Raw genomic sequence first — 26,960 nt, 5'->3', positions numbered from 1 at the left:
GTTGGGGAGAAATTTGCCTCTATTGAAGCCAGTGAGAGTTTTACTACTCAGTTCAATAGTACTGAATCTTGCAGCTTTCTACTGACTTCACTCACTCTGACTCCTCTGGTTGGCTGGTTTATTTAAAAGGTGTGAGAGGAAAAAGGCTGCCTGAAAACAATTTTTCCACAAAAGTGATGATTATTGACTTATTTTCTACTTTAGAACATGCAAAAGGGTGATGACTCAGTAAAAGGTTTGAGTTCATACATCATTCCTAACATTCTTCATATTTATAATGCACACAACACAAAAGAGCACATTTCTAATTCAACATTTCCACAATATTCTAAATATTCTACGTCACTGAAGAAGAATTAACACAGTATAAATTCACCGTATCTGGACATACCAATAATACTCTACTCTTAACTGTTCAAATGCCACACCATTTAAAGGTAGCACTACAGTGTCCAGGTCATAACTAGTGCTGAACAAAGAACTGTGTACATTGATTGTATTTTCTTTTTACTTCATTGAACATTTCTAAAACACTCATTTTAATCCATTAATAAATAGTGGTCCTGTATAATTTTATTGCTAATGCACCAAAAGCTCTAACTATAAAGCAATTAAACTGTAGTATATCTTGTAGGATGAGAGTAAGTAAAGCCCTGAAATGCTGACAATGAAAGAACTAGCAGCAGAGAACAAAAACATAAGTCTCTTCGACTCTGTCACACAAAATAATTGATAAGTGCCATGCTTTCATGGTTGTAGAAAAAAAAATGAGGGGAAAAAAACCCAACAGGTACAGGGTCAGTAATAGCAACCTCATAGAAATACTGCAACACTGCTGATATTAATAATTAAATATACAAGAAATCTCAATAAATATTAAGTTATTTGCTAAAGAAATCTATGCCAAGTGGCTTTTTGTGTGTTTGCAGATGAACTGATTTATATCAGAGAAATGGAGAATCTGCTTTAGTGCAGTCTTGTTTTTTCCCTCCTCAGAGCTGTGGAATTATAAAGTGCAAATCTGCTTAAGTTGGGCTTTTTTACATTTATAAAGGGCTACACTTGATTTAGCAATACTATTTTTATTTGTAATGACAGAGACACATTTATTATACATTCTGTTAATCTTCAGACTTGCATTTTGACAGGATTAGGAATTTATACAATATGTAGACCTTAGGTTGCACATTAAGACTGAAGCACTTTGATACATTTGGTTTTTTGCAAGATAAGACTTAGTATTTAAAATGATCATTTTGTGTTTCCTGCTCTCTGAACAATGAACCGTAGTAATCCTTCTGATGGTAATCATATTATTTTCTGTTTAAATTATGTTGTGTTTGTACATTTATGGTGTCACTTAAAACAAAATCCAGCAGGTTTTCTTTTTAGGTATCTTTTAAGAGGAACAGAAGTGAATATTTTAAGAAAATGACACAGAAACTGAGTTTTCTAAAAGGTACATACTTCCCAGTACGTATTTTATAAATATTTAAATGAAAGATGATCAGAAATGTATAAATAATTGTGTTAACGCTTTAGAAATTGCAACGGTGTTCTACAGCTCAGTAATAGATTTCCATACTGAAAGGATTAAAGGACTTATATTTGGAGAATGCAGAAACTGTTAGGGTTTTTTTCCTCTTTTCCTATTCAGCAAGTTGCATCACTGTTTCTGATACATAGACTAATTAAATATGATATTCGCATCTACAGATGGTATATAATGAAAATTGACAAAATGATTTCATTAAAATATTAATGCAGAAATTCACAACATTGGAAATGTATAACAGCTTCTTTTCAATCATAATAATGAGAAACTTGTTATTCATTTGCATGAGAATGGCAATTTAGTGTGGCAAAACAGAGCTCCAAATGCATCCCTGCAGTTTATTGCCTTAGGTTTGCAAACTGCCTTAACAGCCATCAGCCAAGAAATGTACATGTCATCTGCAAATCACAAATCACAGATCTTGACTCGAGTGATTGCACAGGGAGAAGTGCTGAAGGGTTCATAGTGGCCAGAACAAGACTTAAAAGTGATGTGAAATAGGGAGCAAAAAGGGCTGCAATTGCCTTGGAGCCTAAAATAGACTGAGCTTCAATGCCATGGAAAAAATCACCAGCTTCTCCATCATTTCTTTAAAGGTCAGAATTTTTGTAGGTGGATTGGGAGCGCAGTGGATTGCAGATGCGTTTAACAGCAGGGTATTTTCCGCTGCCATGACCAGTTAAGGAAGATTTTCAAAAACACATCTGCTGGTAAACAGTTTGGCCCTACTCTGGGTCATCTGCCTTATCTGTGCTCATTGCTGCATGAATTCTTACCTGGATAAAGTCCCAAACCTCACATCAGTCAAAGTTAGGCTTTCAGTACAGTCCATTACATTTTTTAGAGAGGTACCGCCGTGGCTTTCAGTTGGTTTTATGATGCGGGTCTGCTTCTTCACAGTGTAAGAAACACACTGGCAGCAGAGCCACAGAGCATGCTGCTTCCCAATTCCTCGTCATGTATCACCCATCAGAAGGCAGAGCACAACACGAAAGAATACACGAAGGGAAAACAGATGACTTAAAGGACTCAGAGAGAGGACTTCTCAGTGCCGCAATAGAAGGCTGGTTTCTGACACCATTTCTTATACTTTTAGACCACAAATATTATGCTGAATATTATTTAAGGGAAGTTCAAGCATAAATTGCCTACAAACAGATCTAGAAGGCAGTAAATTCATTTTTCTTTTCAACCTCTGTCACTCTGCAAGTGATTAAATGCCTCTGGTTTAAGATTTCTCTTCCTCCAGTCTGCTACAATAGAATCTGTACTTCTGTCTGGAACTGGAAAGGTTAAAAAATAATCCTCTATATTAAATGGGAGAACCAAAAAGCAATTAAATAAACAAAGGCCTTTGCAGGTTGGACTTCATGCTGATAAGTATTTCAACACTTTACATGTACTTGTATGATACTTAAATATCTCTAAGTAATTTAACTTTTCTAAATGTTTATTAGTCCATGGTGAGTGCACTGGATCCTCTTCTGGGATCGAGATATGAATTTATAAGAAGTGTAAAGTATTTAGATAGTTTCAAACAGATTTTAGAGCACTTGTAACATCTGGGGAATGATTTCTACTTGTCTAGTCTACTGTTTATTTAAGAGAGAAATATAGGCAGTTCAACCAGCTGAAATTCTCTGTACCCCTAGTAGGTGAACCTGTTTGTCTCAATGTTAATTGCAAAGAGGATGTTAATTCCTTTAGAGTTCCTTCTCTCCTACCTCAACTTCTGCCACTCAAATTACAGCATGCATTCTTGTATCTGTAAAATAGAGGAAACCCCAATGAAAGCAAGTGCCATGGGAAAAAAAACTGAAAATTCTTCCCAACATACTCTCCTGTGAAACAAGACCCTGGGAGAGCCTCAGAAAGCAAAATTAACTTCGGCAGCGAAAAGTAACTGTGCTTTTCATGAAATCTTCTCCTTTGGTTTTGAAAAGACACGCAGCTGGGGCAGCCTTCTTCTACATAGTGGCAACTCTACCTGACATTGTGTGTGGTTATGTCTTCCAAAATAGCTCTCCCTGTGCATCCAAAATATTTGTCCATGCATTTATTATTTGAAAGTTTTGCTGTTTAAACTTGAATTTGCAGTTTAAAAAATAAAGATAAAAAAGCCATATTTTTGTTCAGTTTTTATCCCACGTTATGTTCACCTCCAGTGGCCGCTGTTTATTCTTACTACAGCCCATCACAATGTGGCTTATAACACTGGTTAAAGCCAATGAGTACCTCAGAGAGCTGAATGCTAGCTTTTAACAAAATTGGTAGACATTGGGGAAAAAGCAGAGGAAAGAAAGAACAGGAAGAAACTAGAGTCCACAGGCACTGATTCTCCAGTGCTTAATATTAATCTTTATTCCAAGAAACTGAAGCCATCATCTCTTTGATGTAGACTAGTTTTGTGGGTCAAGCAAGGTTTTATAGCACTTTGTGACAGTTTTAAGCGTCCTGCATTTTTAACAGATGCTGCTGCAGTAGTGGGGAAGAGCTGTGGTTGCACATTATCATATTTCTTCCTTTTGTTTTCACTTACTGAACCTGGAGAGAATTTTTTCCCCTTGTTTCATCTGATCATTAGTCTTGTTAAGACAAAAATATAAAATTGCATTGCTTCCATTTTTACAGAAAAGCAATTTTTGACGGTCATAAGTTCATGAACCAACAACTTTCCCACCTAGCTCTTTCTAAAGCAAATCTCTTCTGCTTTGTCTGGTTGTACTCACCTGCTCTTCTCCACTGAGCTTTTCTTGAGTCCTGAGGGGAGAATGCAGGATGATCAGTGAAGAGAAAAAAGATCTGATGTTCTTGTTTTCCCCACATTCCTTGTTTCTGCTGTTGGCCCCTCTGTTCCACAGAAGGATTTCTGCACCTGTGTGGAGAAACAAGAACAGAAGTAAGAGAGCTTGAAGAGCTGAAAACACTGGAAGAAAGGGGGGGGGGGGGGGGGGGGAGGAGGAAAGAAAGAAACAGTAGACATCTCCCTGAGGTAATGAGGAGGAAACTCCATGGCTCCAAAGGTTAGACAGTGACAAACTATAGCCTGGTTACTGTTAAGACTTCCAAAAGTTATAGTTTACAGTATTTGCATGTGGGTTTTTCAAATCAGTCAAGTTACTTTCTGAGAAGAGAATTATAGTGTGAAATCAGCCTCTGCAGTCCAGATTTGACATCACATCTGAAACTTTGCTCTGCTTCTCCCCCTTTCTCAGTCTCCTCCTTGCCCAGACAACCAGTTCCCCCTCAACACTATCATTTGTTACCAAGGGAAAGCAGTTCATTTCATGATCCCTTAGTCCTGGTTTAAACTAGATGGTTCCTAAAGGATAATACTGTCAATGCTGTAAATGATTGCTAATCCTACTGTGCTTGAAGAAGAATAGATATGAGAGGGCAATGGGTAAGAAGGCCTGCAATTACTGTAAAAATGAATGGATGAAACACCTAAGTTTCCCTCTTATCTTCTTTCCCTTCCAACAATTATCTAAGGCAGCTACTGAGACCTAACTACTAAGGATCCATGCAAATATCTGCTGTGCTTGTCTGATCAATGATTCAATAGGCAAAGAGGGGTCTTTTTTCCATGCTCATCTTTGATTTCTGCATAGAACTATGCTAAGCTTGTGTTTCTCAGATGAAAGCAAGTGGTACAGTTTATGCTAAAATGACAAAACAATTTGAAAGTGAGTGCGTATAATGGAGAGAAGAACTTAAGCATGTGGTTGACATTATTACGTTTATTTCTCAGTGAGACCTGTCTTTTCATGACACTAATCAAAAAACTGGGTCACCTCACAATGGTAATTTCCTAGGAATTTTGAAATTCGTGAGTCAATTTGATCCCTTTTTAGCTGAACATTCGCTAAGCACAGCAAGGCTGATGGAGCTCAGCTAGCTCATCAGACTTGTCATCGACTGTATGTGAAGAGTTTATATCCTTAATGGGATCAAAGGTTTTATCAGTGATCCTTCGTAAATGTAAACAGGTGAAATATTTTCCTATCAGCATTGATTCCACACCTGACATTTCTTCTGTTGATCAGCTAATGGTTATTGTCCGTTATAAAATCAGAGACAAGGAAGGTTTATTACCTTCTTAACAACCAAGAACCATGCCAAAGAACATCCCCCATCCCCCACAGTTTGAATCCATCTTGCAACAACTGAATATTAATAACATCATTTGCCATTGCCAAGGACAGATTTAAAATAATGCTAGTCTGGACATTATAAGGAACTTCTCAAAATATTGTGAAGTGTTTTAAAATGCAGATCTCCCATTAAAGTCAAATAAAAGTCAGTCATCTAAAATCCGACTCATCCTTCAGAAATTTAGCACTAGAAAAGTCTCCAGACAAGGATTCATGAAAATAAGGCATTGTCAGAGTGAGCCACCCACTTAGTTGTTGTTGTCAACACTTAATTACGCTCTTTAGTGTCCTGAATTAACGTTGAGTGTTCCCCCACATGTCTATGAAACTGAGAAAATTCCTGGGAATACCACACATTTTTAAATGTACCACTGCCATCAATGGATTAAGGCTTCTTAAATTCTTCAGCTGTCTAATATGACATTTGCTTGGTATAAAAAAGGAATTAAGTGATGAAAATGACTTGTGTGTAGTATTATAAAATTATAGTATTGCATCTTATTTCAGCAAATTACTGGACTAAAACCTACATAAATAAATATTTATAGGAACGAATCATACAGTTATAAAATGCAGTTCAACCATATCTAAAAAATATTTCAAACCCTAGAAAAATGAAAGAAAAATATCTTCTCTTGTCAGAAAAAAATTTACATTCTACCTCAAGTAAAATGGTTTTTAGAAAATTTTGATTCACGTAAGATAAAGAATAAATTGCTATGAACTGTATAAATCACCTGCTGCAAGATTGACCATGTCTAGAAATATGGCAAACAGTATCGAGTTAAAAAGAAGAAAGGACATTTTTACCTAGAGAGGATTAAGACCAGTTTCTCCAGACAGAGCATGAGTAACTTCAAGTCAGGTTCATGCAAGTCAGTCATAGCCACAAAGGTAGAAGTGAGCCTCTGGGCTTAATATGCAAGATTTGATCCCTTTTCCCTAAAACAGCATCAGCACTGACAGCTGGATCACCAGGAGTACGTCTACACAGCAGAGTACAAGCTGTACAGCGATACTGAAAGAGCACTGACCCAATACTGGGATGGTGCAGGGCGCAGGCTGGATCTATCAGCTGATCAAACAGCCTCATTAGGCCATGCAGAGCAAGAGCCATTCAGAACTGCTGGGCCTGCAGCAAGTCACTCAGAGCTGCTGGTGACTCTGCACAGAGAAATCTTTTGCTGTACACACCTTTACTGAAGAACTTGCCAGTAATCCTTTGTGTTGCTCTACAAATTCTGAATCCTGCAAAAGAACACCACATGCTTGGCGTATCTTAAATATGCATTTTGCTCTGCTCTGCATCATTATTATTATTATTTTGTAAGCTAATTTCCATCAAAATCTTAATTAATTCTAATTTTGAGGTACCAAAACCTGGCTGATCTTAGATGCTTAAGAGAGACCTCCTGGTATCTCCTAGAGTGGTAGAAAGGAATCAGTAAAGTGTGGTAAACATTAGACAACAGAGAGAGAAAGCTGTATTGATATTACCAAAACGATGTACAGAAGCAAAAAATAAAATGTGAATCAAAATGAGACTGAGGTCATCATACTATTAGAGATCAGATTATCATTAATGTTAAGTTTGAATTCAGATGAAGCTAACACTCATCTCACAGAGCCAAAGTAAAGAAAGTAGCTCTCCCCCAAATCTCCAGTTGAGATCCTCTACTGATGGCCTGACTATGCAAACACTTACTGCGTGTACTGATGACTAATGCAGATAACATCTCTGACACAGGGAGAGTTTCCCCATTTGATGAATAAACATGGCCTACTGCAGGAGCAGGTCTCAGTGCTGCAAGCTCCTCAGAGCAGACTGCTTTCTTTCTCAGGCACGTTGCATTCTGATGGCTTTATGCATTAAGAAAAATAAGCAAGGATATAGGTTTCATACTTTTTATTACCAGCTGTTAACTGAAGATATATCTATCAAAATTTTTTCATTAACATATATTCTTTTGATTTAGTGGCTAAGATCCATAGCTCAAAAAACCTTAATAAACAAATGTGCTGCAAAATGTGCTGCCTAGTTCCAGGGCCTGCTTTTCAAGACAGATACTGGAAAGCAGAACAGCTTAAAGAATGAAAATATAATTTCCACAGATGCAATTTTAGATCATCCTGTGTTTACTCTCTGATACTTAATGAAAGCAACAGGTGATATTAATAATCCAGAAAGATACATATATTGGAAATACAGCCCTTAAATTTGGTGGGGGAAGACATAAAAAAAATCTAGTATCTAGAAAAATGTAGATGAATTGTGGCTTGTCTGGAGATGAGTGTTTTAAAAAGTGAAGGATGTAATGTTTAGATGTCTTAGTCGCTGGGCCTTTTTTTTTTTTTTTTTTTATCTTGTCAAACCTAGATCCTTTTCCAAAATTTGTGCTAACAGAGGAATAGCCCAGCTACACTAGGACAATGTATTCAACTCACAGTTCATTTTGGTGGTCTTCTTTCTCCAGGAATTAACTTATTTATGCACTTATGTTATGCATGGGAAAACCAGATCTGTGAAAAAGTGCATCCACTGCAGTCCTTTCAAGATTGCAACTGATCTTTGCACAAAGTGACTGTAAAGTTTATATTGCTGGGGAACAGCAGACCATGTTGTCATTCTTTGTGACGAGACTGGCTGAACATCACAGCTGTGCATGTCTTAGGGTGACACAACCCCTGATGCACAGTGAGTCAAGGCATTGCTGGGCACCAAAAATGTTTGTAGATACTTTTGAGCATAAAGGAGTGGGAGTTATGCTACCTCATGGAAGTGTTTGAAAATAAATTGTGATTACTCAGACACTAAGTTGTTCAGGAATTAGTTTTCCTGATTCAGGTTGTTTGCTGAGACACAATAAATTAAAGAATCCAAGAAAGAGAGGCAAAATCCTACCTTGAATGAAAAAGGATTGAAGTTCAATCTGAAGATTATGTTTCTTATGACAAATACGCTTTTACTCATCCTTTTCCAGTCCTGCTCTTTCCATTACATTATCCTTTTTGTCTTCCAAGAAAGGACTGAGCTGTCATGACTCCAAAAATATGTAGGACGTCCATGTTTTTGCAGCTACAAAATTTCAGCCAAAACACAGGTGTCGATAATAATATGAATACTGTCACCCAGATCACCCAGTATTAGCATCCATGCTTTTATCATGTTTCATATCAGAAGAGTTAATGGTTTTAGCACTACTGCTTTGAGTGACAATAAGCATAACTCGTTTTTTATCCCATAACCCTTATACTCTGTAGTCATCTGAGCTGTAGGGGTGTTTGTGGGGATGAAGAAACAAACCCTGTGCTGGGCAAATTGAATGCTTTGGATGGTCTTCCTAGCTGTACAAGAGGCTGACCTATCATTTACATTGTCCAGAATGCTGATGGCTTGAAGAAGAACAGGAATAGCACTAAGATCTCAAACACCTTGTGGTCCAGGATGCTCCTGTGACACAACGTCATCAGAGCAATTCAACTCCAAGATTGAAGGTCAGAACTGCAAGTTTTTGCATACAGACAACAAGGAACATGTTATGCACAAAAACCAACAAGACAAAAATGAAAAAATGCAACTGAAACTGGATGATACAATGAAATCCTAGTAATGCACAGGAGTAAGTGCTTTGTCCATTATGAAAACATGGGAATAAGCAAGTCTTTCTTATGATCAAGTAGTTGAAAGTGAGGGTCATCTCTTGCATAGTCATGCATGTACACAGCTAACAGTGAAGAAGCACTGTGGTTTGTTGCCTGACTATGGGACTGAAAGTCTATGAACCTTTGCAGTGTTCTAGGGAGGTCACAGACAACCTCTGCTTCAATACATGCCCCCGCACTGGCCAGAGAGATGGTAGATCTCAAGTGTACATTCCCTCAGCTAATAAAGTTGCACTGGGGCACTGAGAGAAAAGCAATATAAGGCTGCAAGTAATTAACTCACACAGACACAACTAGAGCTAATTCCAGCACAGAGCAGAAATGAACAAAAAATTGATTGGGGCTGTAGGAGTGCAGAAACTTTATAACATCTAATAACTAAACCAGCAACCCTTGACACTGTGAAAGAAGTTGAGAGGAGTTGTCTGTAGAACACAAGAAGTTACTACAAGCCACCCTGCCAAGGCGGCTGCAAAATGAAAGATGCACCGCTCATGTTTTCTAGCTTGTATATATGCTTTGTGTACTAGATACTTCCTATGTAAAATTCATTTAATTATGAAATCAAAGTCCAGAAAGTATGTAAGCTAAGGGGAAAAAAAGTAGGGAAAAGAACTTTACTACTACAGTTTTCTCTCTCTCGGTTTGGTTTCTCCTTTTTTTTTTTTTAATTTGGATATATCCAGTGAAATCAGGAGATACATGTGCATATCAGCAAAAGGTTGTATCAAAGGCAAAAACAATTGATGAACTGCCTAATTATGAACATTTGAAAACTGTAGGATAAGAAAGAAGGTAAGATTAACAGAGTCCTGATGAGAGAAAAGATAGAGAGCACATGTAACATTCAGAAAATCGTGACAGTCATTTCATTAGAGAACTGGAAAGAAATACTGAAACATCGGTATACTGTTCAACCTCCTCTGTCAACTTCTCATCAGCATAGACCTCAATAAATTCTTGCAACTCCACATGGCTGTTTCTTTTGTGAAGTACAGTCATCACCTCCTGACCCTTTCTTTACTGTATCTACTTTTGAAGTATATAAGAAAGTACAAAAATGTGCTTTCAAAAAGGTAAAATAAACACATTGCCAAATTGAGCACTGGAGAATGCTACTAGGCTTATAAGGGTAGAATGTGGTTTACCAGGATGTCAATAGCTTCAGGAATTATCTCCCAATGAAATCGAAAGGGAAGAAGAAGAAATATATGCAAATAAACATCTTTACATTGGCATAGCATTGCAGTTAAGATAAACATTGGACTGCAAGGAAAACACTCTTGTCCAAAGCTTGCTGCTTTGAAAATCAAGCTGCAAATCACGCAGTAATTTTTCTTTCCTTTTTTCTCCCATAAGTTTTCCAATTTTTCTTTGAGCTGGATAAAAAAATCTTTTCAGATAGGGCTCCACCTACATTTTCCTCGCACTTTTTTTTAGTACTTCCCTGCCTCAGTTGAAATCACAAAGTGCGGATATTTGAAGTATATATACAAAATAAAATTTACTAATATATTTTAACTTCAAAAGTAACTCCCTATTTTTTCCCCGAGCAGTAATTGGATTTGAATTTGGCTGAATTTATGTCATGAAAACTTTCCATAACTATCTTACTCTGAAAGACCAAACAAAACATAAGCAAATCACAAACACGCAAACACCCACAAACTACTTCTAAGAGGTAATCACTACTTCCCCTTTTGTTAATTTTGTCCTCATAAAAATATTGACTTTTCTGTGAATTCATTTGCACCATAGCACAGAAAGAATCTCTCAGAATACTGTAAAACATAACATTGAAATATTTTTGTTATTTTACCATATTGTCCAAGGGGAAAACTCTCTGCAATGAACTCATAGACATACAGCACTTACACATGGATTATCCACAAATTTTTCTTTGCATTTTACTTGAATTACTCAATTGCTGCCATATTATGCAAGATAAAGGTCATGTTTTCAAGAAGGGGCATGGGTTTTGGTCACCACTGATGCAACACACAATATAGATGAGCACACAAGAAGCATTTACTAGCACTTCATAAGCATAGAAATGTTTGGAAGGCAGCTGTCAGATTTTGCATGTGTGTGTCTTGTCAAGAAAAACTGGGTTGGTGTCAGTCAAATTATCTTGTCCATCAGTCTGTTAGGAAATATACTGAGAAGCCTAAAACAAGATATAGAAAGAGATGGCGTTATTTCTTCTGTGAAAGGAGGGGATGTTTTATGTAGCAAATCTGACAATGAATTTCCAACATGAAAGAATCCTCTTACTACAGCTTAGCTAACTTCCTTGATCCAAGGTTTTAGAATAACCTGAGAGCATCAATCAGAAAGAAAACAATATAAAATGTCTTGATAAAAACTGAGTTCTATCAGGCAAAGTCAAAAGAAAGCAACCAGAAGGATCAACACATCAAGATAGCATTTCTTTCTTTTTCCACCCCCTGATGCAGCTCTTCCTGTAAACTAATGGCTCTAACTTGATGAGTAAATAATTGTTTATAGTTATTTAATTTGCAAAAACCAGCTAGTCTGGCTGTTTCCACCGCTTCTTCAAATGTAGAAATCACGTCAAATATTAACAGTAGAATAACATCCTTCTCTTGGACCTATTAAGAAGAAAGTAGGGATGGGTATTTAACCCTTTCAAACAGCAAACATTTTGCTCATTTAACTCCTACTTCTCTGCCATTGAGCATGCTCCCAACAAAGCCATTCAGTAAATCAAAATATCAGTGTTTAGAACGTTTGCCATTCCTCTGCTGTAAGTTCATACTTGAAATAAAAACAATATCCCCTAAATTTCATTGGTATTAACATTTTAATGACAGCCCATGAGTGTCCCTATATATGGAGAATGATCAATAGTTTTGACAGATAAAAATGGAGGACTTCCACACATGAGATGCTGAAGCTGCTGGATATATTGGTACAATGACAGCAGTGTGATGTCAGTCTCAATAAGCAGCTAGACTGAAGACAGAAGAGAAGGAATTTAAAGACATTTTACTGTTGTTTAAATGTCCTGTTTTGCCATCATGCCAGATAACAGAATAAAATTTGAGCACAACATGTTTCCCAGTAGCTCTATCTAGTTTCTGAAACACCAGGAAGAATTTCTCCTTTTGCCACTTGAAAAACCCAGTTACTTTCAACAGACACATCTACAGATAAACATGGAAGGAATTAATTTAGCAGTGTAGGGAGAGTTTAATAAGCCATATCTGTAAGGATTCCTTCTTGACATATATCTATACATAAAACACCATCCTTTTATTTTAAATATATCTCACCACATCAGGAAGTGATAAACAACATTTGGGCCACTCCTCATTTTGCCAGAAGCCTCCACAGTTACTTCAATCACTTTTGTTAATACTTCCTGCCACCACTTAGCCAGACCCTATGCTTAAAATAGTAGCTTCATCCATATCAGTATAGAAAGAACTTTTTAGTGGTCATGCATTTTCTCTTGTATCGGAGCCAGCAGGACACAGTATTTATCACCATGTAATGTCTTCACTGTTTCAAACACCATTTTCATATGAAAACAGAAGCTAAAGGGGTCTTGGTGAAATGAGACTACATAGTAGTAGTTCATCCACACTTCATCTATCAGCTCAAGAGAAATAGTAATAAACTCCAAGCAAAGAATGTTCATTTGTGTTCAAATCAATAACAAAAAAAATAGCTTTTCTTTAAAAACTAAAAAACAAACAAAAAAAGCCCCAAACCAACAGCAAAACTACTACAGATTCCTGGACTCTTATTCAGTTTGTTTACAATCTTTCATGACTGTACTTTATTGTACACATCACATCCCAAACTTTGATCCTGAATTGATAAAATGCTCTTCTTGTTGAGACTAGTATCCACCCATTCACATCAAGCCTCACTTGCAATCACCAGAGCAACCTTCAGAGCAAGGTGAAAAGACAGAAGCTCTCAGGAATCATTGCTGGCAGTAAGAATGAAAGATATAAGATTATACCAGTGTGAACAGCTAGTATTCAGGTATATTGTCACAGGATACTAGGATGCTCTCTCACCACAGTTTCCTAATGAAAAACACAGCTGAGGAAAACAGTTTGGTTTTTTCTTTTCAAATAAAATAATTCTACCATTTCTACAAAACATTTAAACTTTGATTCTTCTGACCAAAGATTAAATTCTATTTCATGCTTTCATTATATTTGTTGTCTTTAAAAAAGTAAAGCAAATGGCAACAAGGAATACTTATCCAATTTACTGATTTAGCTAGAAGGCCTCAGTCAATCTGAATAAAGCCTCAACTAAGTTAATAGAGAAATATGGCATTTGGATCAGTGACTTACATACCTGTTCTTGAATTGAATCTATAACATCCAACTTTCCTGTAATCTGCAGAATTATCTTAAATTACCCATTAGAAAGGTTAATGTTTAGAATTTAAAATAACTATTAAATTCAAAAATCCACAAAAAGTGCTTCATTTTTCATTGGATAATAATGTTAATAAGCAATTAAACCACCATAATGCTACCAGTCACTCCACAAGACTTTGCATATATTATTCAGCCTTCACACATCTTTCAGTCCTTTTGTGCTGGTTAACTGTAATACAGTCTATCATTCCCCTTGTCTAATTAATTTTTTTTACATTGATCTTAACTTTCAAAATAAAGCCTTATAAGAAAGAACTATTTATTCTACTAATACAAGCATAACCTTGTAGCATTTTCCTTTGAAAGTTATCCCATTTGTATCTACAGCTCCTTGCAAAAACTTGAAGTATAAAGTTTGAGAAAGCAGATTTCCCAAGATAAAAATACATATCATTAGAAAAAAATAAATAATATACGTGTCTATGAGTACATTAACAACAGTGCCCACTTACCAGCCTGTTTCAGGTTATATACAAAGAGAAATGCAACCATGCTGTTTCACTTTAGCACAACCTTAGAGTTTAGCTCTAAATCATTTCTGAGGAAAGGCTTCCTGCAGGCTTTTCACTTAAGTAGTTGTAACTACAACTGCAAAACACTGTTGACTGGTGGGCTCCAGAGACTTGTTCATTACCTGTCATTAAATGTTTTAAAGTTTGCATAATTGATCCAGCCAATAAGTCATCATTGATTTATAGGGGTCTGTGCTGAAGAGTTGCTCGTTAAAAATTCATAACACTGGTATGTGTCTTTACAATCCATTAGCTGTTTACGTACCCACAGTCCTAAGATTGATTGACCTTGGACTGAGATTCTCATGGACTCTTTTTTTTTTTTTTTTTTTTTTTTTTAGAAAGGAAATCTGTTTCTTTTCATATTTTTTTATACAGGTTCACCATATAGAAAAGCAATATTTCAGCCTTCTCCCTTGACGGCTATACTTTGATTTTTTTCCTCTCCATCAAAACTGAAACTTTAGTTGAAATGATGAATAAATAAAGCATACTCCATAAACAGCTTTCCACTATTATTTAATCTTGCGAGCTGTGCTCTGTTAGTCTCCTTTCCCCACCATCAGATTCAAGTGTGTAAATGTTCTAAAAGGCTTTGAATGTTTTATGATGATTTCAGGGAATGATGGAGTAATAGCTGAAGAGCGAAGCTATTAGTTTTAATATTTATATTGAGTGCTCTGAAACATTAATGTGACAGGATGTAAGATCAGAGCAGCGGGACATATTTACTTCACAACCATTGCCACGTGGCAAAAATGTTTATTTTCTGAAGCTCAGAGGCCAAGTTTTTTTACAAGAATTTAAAGTTCAGAATGACATATACATTAGCTTTTCCTGAACTCTGTACTTATTTTTAGGAACTAAAGATCGGTTACTCTTTTGGATACTGCTTACTTCAGTGAGGTAGAACCCAAGCATTATCATTCTGGAAGTGCATCATGGTCTTTTTACAGAAGTTTTTCAAAGCTGATAATAGTTTAGAAATTCATCTCTCCCTGTCCTGCTGTGTCTGCTTCCGAAAGAGCACCTTAGTGAAAAGGAAAACAGACAGTTGTTAAAAAAAAAGAAATGTGTTGGGCACAAAAGCAGAATCATCATTAAAAGGTTGTTTCATATTGTCTTCCAATATTTCATGCATGAAGTAAACCAATCCTGTAAATGTCCTAACTCATTGTGTTTGGTTCTTCTGTTCAAACTAGTAAGCATATTAAGGTAAGTGATCTTAATTACCAAGGGTCAAACAGTCCTCACCCCACTTGTATGGTTCTCATGGTCTCCAGTGAACAAATAAAGGAAGCAAGCTGAGATCCCTAGGGAGAAATCTTCCTATCAGATTTGCAGAGTGGATCTGATATAAGTGGAACAAATGATGACTTATTGCTGCTACATTATGAAAATGTTTTCTCCAGATGTTTCCACGCTCTGTTAAGGACTGCATGGACTGATATCACCACTAGGAAGGTAGTTCACAGATCTCCAGAAGGAGAAACAGTTGGGTCTGTTTGGGTGCCTTTTTGCACAGTAGAAAAAATAAGTTATATTGAACTAAGAAAAGCAAATTTAGGACAGAAGCACTCAGTAGACAATGAAAGTTGTCTTCCTAAAAATCTCAGTTCTCTCACAAATATTTCATGAGCCTAATTAACTTCTAACTTAGTTCTTGGTGATCTCCACTTCCAGACAGCTTTCCCCAGCAAGTTGCAGTTAGGCTAAGAGGGGAGAAAAAGAAGAGACTCACAGATCCAATTCTACTTTCCCCTTTAACTTTTCAGCATAAAAGAAAGTTTAACATCACTAACAGTTAACATTTTTAACACTGAAAAACTTCCATCACTAGGATGAGCACACTACATTGCTCAGCATTAATAAGCTCCAGTACTAGGGATATGGATTCCTTTGACAACACCAACAAGAGCAAACAGGAACAGCAGCACTGGCATTTTTATCCTAGTATTAACTTACCTCTGATTTGAAATCCAGCCATGTGAATGGATGGCTTGTATAATTTTTTTCTACTGCAACTTAATTTCCACTTTTCTGAAATTTATCTGGGGCTATATTATTTTACTTCTTGGATTTACGAGACTCACTGAATCTTCTAAGTAGCACTGAATAAACAAAAGAACTTCACCATGTAAAACCAAATTAAAAGGTGACTCCGTCCAAAACTCAAAAAGAGCTGTACGAACAGTCAGGTTCTGGCTACAAAACATCCTCACAACACAAGAGGCTAACAGAAAAAAATCATGAGATCCTTTTCTGGTGAGTCACAACAGGGCAGAAAATGCAGCATTCCATTCTAGAAATATATTTCTCTGACCTTCATGTCTAGTAACACACACATTTCCGGAATATTCCAATAAATGGGTCAGTCCCCTACGCACTTCACAGATATCTAGAGTTACAGATCATCATTCTCTACCTTTTCCATGCAATCTTCTGTTCTTAGCTTGTTTACAACTGTTGCTTAAGTCACTTTTCTAGATATAATTCTTTTGGTAGTTGAATTATACAATACAAAACCTATTAGTCTGGGCTTTTTCAACACATTTAAAAGGAAAAAGAAATACACTACCTGCATTTGTGTGTAAAACAACTCTATAACTTTCTGGACCTCTCTTTATCCATCAGAAAAGATAATTTCCAAGCAACTACCACCATTTCTCCCCTTACAGGAACAACCTTTCAAGAGTGCTGGAGGAAACTTTCTATAAGGAAATACAATTGTTAATGCTAAAAATGAGGGTAACAAACAGGGAGAATGATTTGCCTCATTGAAAATCTGTGGCTAATATTCCGACACTTGTTTGGTACAGCATCTTCCAAAGGTGGACAAAACACAACAAAGTTGAGGTATCTGCTACCTGTCAGGGCTTCTTCACATGACAGAACTCTACTAAAACACATTCTCTACCAAGGCAATTCATGCCTTTGTAACAGAGTAAATATCACCACTACAGCGTACAAAAGCCGCTGTTTTCGTGCTGAGGCCGAAAGAGAGTCCAAGACAAAGTGAGACCATCACAGAATTGGCATCCTGTCTTAGTGACAGCATCTTGCTCAGAAACAGAGCATGGCACTGCATGGATCACTCTTCTCCTAAAAGATGACATTTCAGGCAGAAGAGAATGCGTCTTACAGTATCCTTTTTCAGGGAGTTTCCACATGAGTGCTGGAATCACAAAACATTGTTCTCTCAGCAGGATGTTCACTGACAACTACTGACTCAAAAATGCCAATTTTAATTTACAAACTTCACATTCAGCAATATTTCACACATGAAGTATGTTAAAAAGTGCTCACTTCCATGTGAAATCTCTGCCTGTGGCACTGAGGAAAATGGTTGCAATTTTGTTTAAAATGGGTCAAATTCATTCCTGCTATTGATTGTTGTTTGATTTACAATGATGATAAATTTTGTCCAATGTGGTTAATGGAGTCATTAGTAAAAATTCTGCTTAAATAACTTATTTGTCTTTTTTCCCCACACATGAGTTTTACGTAGCCCAAATAATAAGTAATCTTTTGTTATTTACTACACAAGTAGCTAGCAGTGATGTACTCAACAGAGTACTGTCCCTAATTATCAGAAATTAGTGAGTTGGCATAGTCTGTATGATATACAAATTGTGACAAGTTTGCTTTCAGAGTATAAACTTTTAAAAACCACCATAAAGACCCCCATAAAAATATGACTTTGACTAGAAAAAGATGTAAGCAGCATAACGGCTACATGGGTATTTTTCCTTAGAGATCAGGAGAAATATGACAAGTATGACTGCTATTATAGTTATATAGCATATTCCATTTAGCAGCGATATAGCAGAACTGTGAAAGCATATCCTAAGGTATTTTCACTTCATGCATTTGACATTGATATTAGTTATTGCATTTAAGATGCATTGGGCTGTTTATTGCCAACTGCTTCCCTTCACTGAGAATGTTAAGCACAGCAGAGAAATATTTGATGCTACAAATTATTTAGCTTGCTACTCTTCATTTTCCTTTTAGTATGCAATTATTTGTTTGGTTTCACTGAGCAAATGAAATTTCAAGGGCATTTCAAGGAAAATAAATAAAGTACAACCCAAAAGGGCTTTTTTTTTTGTTTGTATTCAGGAACAGCACTGAATCATGCATATGTATGAATCAACAAAATCAGGTTAGCTAAGAAATTGGAAATTGCACTCCACACTAGAGCATTTTTCTTGCTCTAGAGATCCTTGCCATGGATTTGAAGGACTAATAAAAAATCAGCAGCATGACTGGAACAGATGTTTTTTATGGACTTGGCTTGTTAACAGTCTTTTTAGCTTCTCCAAAGGACTTAAACCAAGTTCCTCACTTGTCCGAAATATCTGAGATGATGTTAACATTGTCCAAAATGTACACTAACAAGCTGCTGTTAAAAGCTAAGGTCTTGCACATGGTTATGAATAAAAATTCAAAGGATTGCTGCAAATGAAACCCCAAAGTAGGTAATGTTACAGAACAAAAAAAAAAAAAAAAAAAAAAAGGAAACTTATTGAATGTGTCAAACCCTTATGGTATAATTCTGCTTGAAGGGAAGACAGACTGGGAAAATAATTCCATGCACTGCACTGCTTGTATTGTAGAAGTAAGAGCTCATTACAACATCCCCCCCCCCACCCCCCCCAAAAAAAAAAATCCTTTATATTTAAATCATGGTTCACTCCTGTATGCAGTGAGAACTGAAACAAAATGAACCAGACCCTCAAGCCCTAGTGTACTCAGTGGCACTGTGTCAATTTATATTTTCCATAGACGCTTTGTGTTCTCAATCTAGTTAGCAGTTATATGCAGATAAAAGACATGAATGAGAATAATTGAGAGAATTAAAAATCGGAGTCTGTCAGAGATGCTTCACTGGTCAAGTAATACTTAATTTACTAAGTTGCTGTTATATTCACTCATTCTCCTGTAATTTGCTAGTTTCTTCCACGAATTCATGTCTGCCAGACACTCCATGAGATGTTCATTATGTCAAGCTCTGAGAGGAAAGAAATTGCCTTAGGACTTGCCATTTTAACACAACTTGCAGCTAAGTCCATAAAAGAATGGTACTAAAAAGACCAACCAGACATGCAACTGGTCAGTCAAAATTCCTTCCACCAGAGAAAGAAACAGAATCACAGAATCACAGAATTGTAGGGGTTTGAAGGGACCTCCTGAGATCATCGAGTCCAACCCCCCTGCCAAAGCAGGTTCCCTACACCAGGTCGCACAGGTAGGCATCCAGGCAGGTCTTGAACGTCTCCAGAGAAGGAGACTCCACCACCTCCCTGGGCAGCCTGTTCCAGTGCTCCGTCACCCTCACAGGAGATGTATAAATTATTAGTTAGGCTTAGAAAAGGAGGAGGAAAGGAACAAAGTTTCATTTAGGGAGGATTTGGTTAAATGGTACTTAAAAAATTTTACAATTCAGCTCTCTGCTTTTTTGTACAAATGTACCAAAGTGCTATTAGTGCTGCAGACTGAACACCCGAAAGTCATTGCTGTGTCAGTTACAGAGGTTCACCTTCACTTCAGATAGAATTATAGCACATCCCTCATTGGAAGGCACCCACAAGAATAATCAAGTCCAACTCTACCCCACACAGAACCACTCAGAGATCAAACTCTATGTCTGAGAACTGTCCAAACTCTTCTTGCACTCTGGCAGCTCAATACCATGACTACTGATGCACCCCTAGGTACGTTTGGCCCTTTTGGCTGCCAGCACATACTGCTTCTCAGATTCAACTTGCCGTCAGCCAGAACACCCCTTGGTGCTCAAGTTCAAATATATGGGATTTTTTCTAAGGATGAATTGGCTTTTCTTTATATATAAAGTATTCTCTTAGAAAACTAAGAGAAAATACTTTATTTCTCAACAAGTGACTTAAACTCAGGTCAGTAAAGTTCCCTTTCTTCTCAATTTCTTTTTGTGAGCACTGTTTATACATTTCTCTTGGAAGTGTTCATGACTACCCTGGCAACATCCCCACAAGAAGGTTTGGCATCTTTCTTTTCTCAGTAGGAATTATCTTAAAACCTGTGTTAGATTCCTTGGGAGATATACTGAGGACTGTATTTTAACCTATAGTAGTAACTGAGGTCACTAGAAGTTTGCTATTGTGCATGTCTGTCTTCAGATACCTTTGCTTGTTGCCACTGTCGTTCTTATATTTAGAACACGCAGCTTTGATTTATGAGAGCTTTGGTTTGTAAACAGCTTGAGTTTGTAATATCTGATGAAACATCTCCCACAAGTGGCTGCATAAAATCTACAGAAATACTTATCATGCCAAAATGTTCTGATTGAACTCAATAAACTCAAAGTAACCTAAAATTCAAGTTTGAAATTCTTCCAGATTTAAACAAGAATTTGAGTCACTCACTCTAGGCTATGGACAGTTTCTACACAAATAGCATTGCAAAAAGAGAAGGTACCCTCATTAAGATAGTACACATAAAATTAATTTTCTACTTGCAAGTTCTTTGATGCAAATTTTAAATAAAATAGCCTGCTTCCTCTATCATCTCCTGTCTTATAATTATGTAATTCATCAGCCAGAATGCTCTAGTATATAACTCATCAGAAATAAAATAAAATTATAGTGAAAAACTATATGCCAAATGCACAAATATTTCTTGAGTCTCTCCACAACATCAGATTCCTCTGACCAGCAAAAACATTTTCAAGAAATGTTCAGAGTTGATTTTTTCACTATTATCACACAAAAGGAGCAAACACTCACTGAAGGGAAGCATCTAGCACCAAAAAACAGATATTTTGGGGGAAGCTGTCCTTCAACATCCAGCTTACCTCTGTACTGCCTTAGGACTCCTGATTCCTGGCTTTTGGGAAAGAGGGGAGCAGCCAAGATGTTCTGATTTCTTATTAAAAGGAAAGTACCCCCATAGAACAGAATCCCCTTTTGAATTCACGTTTTAGGAAGGTTTAACTGGACAACAATATAAAATGTTTGATAGTTACTGACTCACAACACAGTTTTCTTGGCACTGTCTTTCGTATCCCACCACTACCCTCATATTGCTTCCTTCGTCTCTCAGTGTGCCTGTACACAACAATCTTTTGCTTATTTCTGTTGCAGCTGCTTTCTCTGTTAGCATGGAACATGCTCAAGTAGCCTAGATCTGAGCTGGGAATAGCCTAGACCTGGAAATAATTGCTCAACAAGATTGTATACCAGACAATACTGATACTTTGTCTCATTTAAAAACTCTTGTTTCCTTACAACTGATCAGAAAAGACTCCATCACATATTACTCTTTTATAACACTGAAAGTAAGTGTGAGAACTGCTGATTATCTGATAAGAACACAATTAATTTGTACTCATACTCATTAATCTTCCTTAATGCATGTCAGCCCATTCCATTTGATCCATGACCTCTGTCCCCAGTCTTGCATAAAAATCTCACAGGATCAAAATCACATCATGAATTGGCACAGACCCACCAGCTTCAGCAGTTGACTGCAAAATGCTTCAAAGCCATCAGCAATGGCAGCTGCTGTGTTTATGTGCACATGACTGAGTGATAAGTTTGCAGTTTCTATAAGGCACTGATAAAAGCTAGCCAGTGGAAAGCCTGAATCCTATTAGAAATACAGCTGGGCCCCTATTTTCATCAAATGATTACTCATCTCTACCCTCACTTCTATTTCCACAAACACAAGTGTCATTTGGGGTGCTGAGACCATCCATGCAAATGCTTTTTCCATGGCTTTTGTAAGCAGTGTTTGATACAAACACGCAACACTGCTTTGAAACCAAAGTGGTATGTCTTACACTGCTTGACTTTTCTGCAAGTTTTTTAAATTTTGAGAATTTGCATAAGTACCAAATATTGTTTCAAAGAAAATGTAAAATATTCCAAAAAGGAAACAGATACCATAGACGTTTGTCATGATTTTCATTGTTACAGTTCCTTCCTGATCATTTGGTACTTAGGGTCATCCACCAGTATCTGATCATGCTATATCGTAATATACAGAAAAAGACAAAATTCACCAAGAAAATATATACACTTGTTTAGGAAATAAGAAGTAGAAAACAGACATTTCTTTGCATACACAGTGGAAAAAATACACAATTAGTTCTTTTATCAATCATCAGAAATGTCAGTTTGAGGGTCAGCTGTCAGCACTCAGGTTTTGCTAAGTGTGGCCTTTGCAACAAAATGCTCAATCTGTATTTCTGCACAAGTGATGTTCTGTGCTCTTGTTTAGGAGGAAATAAAAGTGCGTTATTAAAAGACTGAGCAGGAAGATGGAATTTCACTCAATATATTTCTCTCATCAAGAACAAACTCCTCACAGCAATAACATCCACAGCCGGAGGCTTTAGCGTGGGTTCTTCTGAGGGCTGTTCTGTGAATTCTATACATGTTTTTTGACCTTCTCTTACTTTCTTTCAACCATGAGAAAGGGGTGGAGCAGCCTACAATATAACTGCTGAAGACAGCTCCCAAACATAAAGCCTGTGCTATTTAAGTGTGAGAAATGTTTTCTAAAGTTACAGATAAACTTATATTATCTATTTATCTGCATCCCAGTATTTCCTGATTATGTCCTACCAAAAAAATGCTTGTTTTATTCTTATTAAAATTTCAAACAGGATCTTATTTGTATTGAAATGATTACACCGCAGCTTTGAATTACTCTGCAAACAAACCAAAAAAACCCCACATTCATTCATTAACCATTCATTCATGCAATGAAGGTGAGATTGTTAGATACTTACCATGCCTGATGGGATAACTGTGAAGGGACACTACTTAGCTGCTTGCCAGCTGCCCAGAATTGTAACTCAAGGCAAGAGAATGGAATAAAATTCCTCGTCTCTGCCCTCACTCAGCTGTGGTCTTTTCACATCTTCCAAAGCCATGTAAAGAAGCAGACTAAGCTGATGCTTTCCTACCACTCTAGCACGAGGATGATTAGAGCTATGCCTCCCTGCCTCCCTCTCTACCCACAGACATCAGATTGTGGTCCACCACCTCTAAATACTTGTTTCTAGAGAAAGAAGAAAGCCTGAGGGAATACATGTGCTTATCTTCCCAAGTTTCACTGGAGGCAATGTGGTACATTTGCCTACTCCTCTTCTGGGAGTTTTCTCCAGCTTTAAATGGATCCTCACCACAGACACTGCCAGGCTAGGATCAAGAGGAAAGTTGTGGGGTTTTTTTGTTGGCTTTTTTTTGTTTTAAAGAGCAGAACTCACACAATGATTGTCATAAATGCCACAGCAGAAGCAAATTTGGACTCAACTGCCAACCTTATGGCCAGATTGTCAGAAGATCTGAGTCAGGAGAATAATTTAAATGTCAAATCAAGGCACTGCAAAAGCAAGTTCCTGTGTTTCTCAGAGATAACATGACCTAAGGGTAAAGAGAAGAGCTGGCTGAAAAAAAAAAACTCTCTGTTTTTCAGAAGGTTTTGGAACTTTGCAAATTTGCCAAATAATTTGGATACATAAATTTTTTCTCAAGCAAAAGCACAGCGGTGGTACAAGAGAGTTCTCCAAAAGGGCCTTGGGTCTCACCCAGATATATTTGCTTTTAAAAATATTTGCTATTTAAGAAGTAATTTGTTAGCTTTTGGTCAGTGATCCAAAATCCTTGGGAATGAGAAGGTTTCAGTGCCAACTACTGTTATTTTTTAAACAAAATACTTCACATGGTTCTGCTGACATATAATGATGCTGATATTATTTTGTAGTGTCTTTCATAAAGCATGCACTAGAAGCATGGAGACTAAAGAGAAACACACATATTTATAATGATAAGCTATTTTCCATGGCTATCATTGTGTTGATATTCACTGCTTCAGGGGCGATTTTGCCTCAATAAGGATTGCAGAATAACATCCACATTGAGAATATTATATGAACTGAAAGAGAAAGTCCAGGTTAGTAGCTGTCATTCTGAAACTCATTTTCCCCACCATGAAGATGAACTCTTATTACCTGTGAATATGGAATTCAAATACTATTTTCAAGTTTTAAATGTAGGTAACACTTTACATTATGTGTCAGCATGGTACCAATTACAGCATAACTCTACTATTATGAATCTGTTGAGAGATAGGACTGAGCCAAGATGTTTCAAAGTATCCCAAACTTCAAGTAAAGTTCAAGATTTCAATTTCCTCCTCTTACACAAGCCCATATTTAGTGTACTGAAACAATTGGTTCTTTGGATATTAATGTGTTCTGGTTTTAGTAACAAATACCTTGTACTTCTTTCTTCCTTCCTTCTCCTCTTCATGGGTGAAAATGAGAGCAGTTGAGAGATTCTTACACCGATACATTAAGGAGCTGCTGCCTTCCACCTGCAGAAAGCCTTGGACTTTGCCAGTAGAGCAGTACAGCATCACATTTGAGCTGCTGCTTTACTATGAATACGTAACAAATACATCTGAAGCTTTTGAACCATGCAAGTTACACTGTTCTTGAAGAAAGGAAACCAATGAACTATGTTTAAATAATAAAATGAAATTAATTCTCCTGTGGAATATTTCAGCTAGATATGCAAAATTGGAGTCTGTTTGCTGGACTGTGTTTTTAACCAGAATGCTAAACCCCAGTGTACAGGAAATATTATCTATGCAAGTATTGGTTAATTAAATGCACTAGTCTTATTTTCCTCGTGGTGAATATAGCTTATATACTGATACCTGCCATTAATGCTAAATTGGACTTACACATGTAAAACTCCTCTGGCATTAAAAGGGAGAAAGAATCTTCCAGTTTCATGCATAATGGATCAGTAGCAAGATTAGCATTTCATGAAAAAATAGAAAAAATAGAATTATAATGCAATTTCAATCTTGTATGTCCAATTTTGGTAGCACATTCTAGGATCCAAAACACAGGTCATTTTTATTGTTCATCCGTTGGAAAGTCACAACAAAAAAGTCTCTCATTTACCTACAGAAACAACTACTCACCTAAAACCTATGTCCTCAGCAACAGCATGATAAGAAAAGTATCTTTATGTACAGTGGTCATAGGTTAATTTTCTGGTTTCTTAAAATGCTGGGATTTATTTTTACTAAACAATAGCTGTAATAAATACAATACCTTCTCTACTGTGAAATGTTTCTTTCGCTGTGCATTCTATGCGACACTCTTCTACACAAAAATTTCCTCAACAGCTACAAATATAACTAAATCTTGTCTGTTCTATTCCAATAAACATTCATATAGAAAAAGCTATAAGCCTAGGTTATTAAGCATACACACTGCCAGCTGTGCACAGTACACTAAGTAAATATACACCTATTCAGGGCACCAAGCAACTTTACCTCCTAGTCTGCTCGTTTTATTCCTAGTGCTATCCAGGATGACCAAAATACACACGATATACACAGCTCTCCACGTGTTTTTGTGTGTACTCCACACTAAACCTGGCTGCACACGAATCATCTGGAGCTCTGCCACAGCACCACAGAATGTGCAGAACTTGTTTCTTTTGTAACAAGATGCTGAAGATCTCACCTAAGCCAAGACTTTGCTATGAATTGGACCATTATAATTAGGAACAGAGCAAGGAATAGCCCTTCTAACTCCCATGAAAATCTTCAGGCAAGGCCTGTGCAGAGTGGTGTTACAAAAAAAAAAAAAGAAAAGAAAAGAAAGGGGCAAGAAATCATTCACATGTGAAGACAAGTGGGAAAATGAGTTTAGCAGGCCCACCCACAAATGGTGAGGCATCACCTTCCCCTTCTTTTCAGGATTCTGTATCTCAATCCCATGGCTTTAAATTGTGAAGCAAAACCTATTAACGTAGGCTCTATGTTTCCAATAGAATAGAAGCTATAATACCAGATGGAAATCAAATTCAGAGAGTCACAATTTTGGGCTGCTCAGTATTCTGAGCCTAAATTTTACAATAATCTTTCTTTTTTTTTTCTTCCTCAGTGAGTAAATGCACATTGAGAGCAGCTAGAAAGAGCACAGTTCTGCAGCCAGGCATTCTTGCAAATCAGTATTTTTGGTCAGGAGCAAAACAAACAATGACAACTTATAAATTTGTAAGTTCATCCAACACATTGAGTTGTCAGGAAGAAGTTGCATATTCATTAATCCATATTTATATTCCTTAACTCCTACAACTAGGAGTTCTGTTCAACTGTTCCTTTGCACAATATATTTTAAAAACTTTTTAAGTCCAACTTTTAAAATTGTGCTTCTTTCTATGTTTTTTTGGTACTTTGATCCTACACAATTAAATACCAAATAGGGATCATAAATAATTATATTTTTGATTCCAGATGTTGTTATTCCATTTATCTTAAAAAAAAAAACCAAAACAAACAAAAACAAAAAAAAAAACAAAAAAAACCCTACGTTTACCCAGTGGATCAAACAAAATAGCACGAAGTCGAAAGAGAAAAATAACATACTCCTAGGGTTGAGTAATGTGGTTCATATTTCCTTTTTCCAGCTTTTTGCCTATGGGAGCATCTGTCAAGGCTGAGTCAGCACCTTCCCAGAAAAAGCTCATAAACATGTTAGAAGACATTCCATTTTGTCATCTACCTAGGCACACTGGATTAGTATGCAAATAAGACACAAGAACAGACCACAGCAGCAGTGCTAATGCTCTAAGTGATC

Source organism: Lagopus muta, chromosome 5, assembly GCF_023343835.1.
Source record: "Lagopus muta isolate bLagMut1 chromosome 5, bLagMut1 primary, whole genome shotgun sequence".
Lineage (NCBI taxonomy): Eukaryota > Metazoa > Chordata > Aves > Galliformes > Phasianidae > Lagopus > Lagopus muta.
This window is presented reverse-complemented; position numbering follows the sequence as displayed.